This window comes from Gastrolobium bilobum, unplaced genomic scaffold (assembly GCF_033153095.1).
Source record: "Gastrolobium bilobum isolate Gb01-03AN ecotype WA unplaced genomic scaffold, APGP_CSIRO_Gbil_v1 utg251687, whole genome shotgun sequence".
In the NCBI taxonomy this organism is placed as follows: domain Eukaryota; kingdom Viridiplantae; phylum Streptophyta; class Magnoliopsida; order Fabales; family Fabaceae; genus Gastrolobium; species Gastrolobium bilobum.
The window spans coordinates 1-1,097 of record NW_026897433.1 but is presented as its reverse complement, the minus strand read 5'-3'; positions in this window follow the sequence as shown (position 1 = coordinate 1,097).

Here is a 1,097-nt window from a genome sequence, read left to right as displayed (position 1 = left end):
AAAATGACTAAGCTTTCATTTGAAGTGACCCTTGTAGCCCACCGAGGCGAAGAGCCAGAGCTCACTAAATCCACCATCGTTCTGTACCCAGAAAGGAACATTTCTTTGCATCAGGACAAAGTGGTTCTGCCTCCATTCGTGAAGGAATCACTGGTCAAACTCAAGTGGCTGCTCTTTGCCACTGAGGACCGCGAGTTAAATCTAGAATGGGTAGGAGAATTCATATACCAGACGAGGAGGATGAAGAAAGATGCCCCTGACGTGGTCACAGTAAGGGGAAAACAAGTGTCATTTTCCCCTGCTGATGTCCAAGAAGTACTCCACCTCCCCACCGTTACTAACTGTCCGTACAAGGAATACTTGGACAGTAGGGAGGAGCACACATTTCAGAAGGATTTGAAGCTAACAGTAGCTTTGGACAATCCCAACTACTATAAAGGGTCCCTGTGCAAGGGTAGCATGGGGGACATAGCCAGATTCTGGGCACTTTTTGCCAACTCCAACATTACCCCCACCTTTCATGAAGCCTCTGCTATTTGGGGACTTCAAGTTCAAATTTATTGCATCATCAAGCACATCCAATTTGATGCAGTAACCCTCATCTACAACAGCTTGAAGAGGGACATCAAGAAGACCAAGGTCTTCTTCCCCTGCCTCATCACCAAGCTCTGCAGGAAAGCTGGTATAGAGGAACACCCTGATGATAGCACAAGGGTGGCATCCATCATTGATGCGAAGACCTGGAACGGTCTTAGGAGCACCTACATTACCACCGATCAACATATCTCTGCCAATCTCCAACGCTTCCCCACTAGTGATGATGAGGAGGAAACACCTGTGGCCTATCAGAAGAAGACCACCAAGTCAACTCCTTCAAAATCCTCCTCTTCTTCACACGTTCCGACAAGGAGAACAGTCCCTCCTCCCACCAAGGTGAAGAAGGAAGCCCTTGTTGCTACTGATGGCAAACAGGGCAAGAAGAAATCTCCTGCCAAACCTCCCCCAAGAAAGGGGAAACGTTCAAGTCAGAGGATAAAGAGGGTCCTCAACAGCAATAGGCCAGAAGGAGTATCCTCTGCAAAGCCTATCACCCTCTC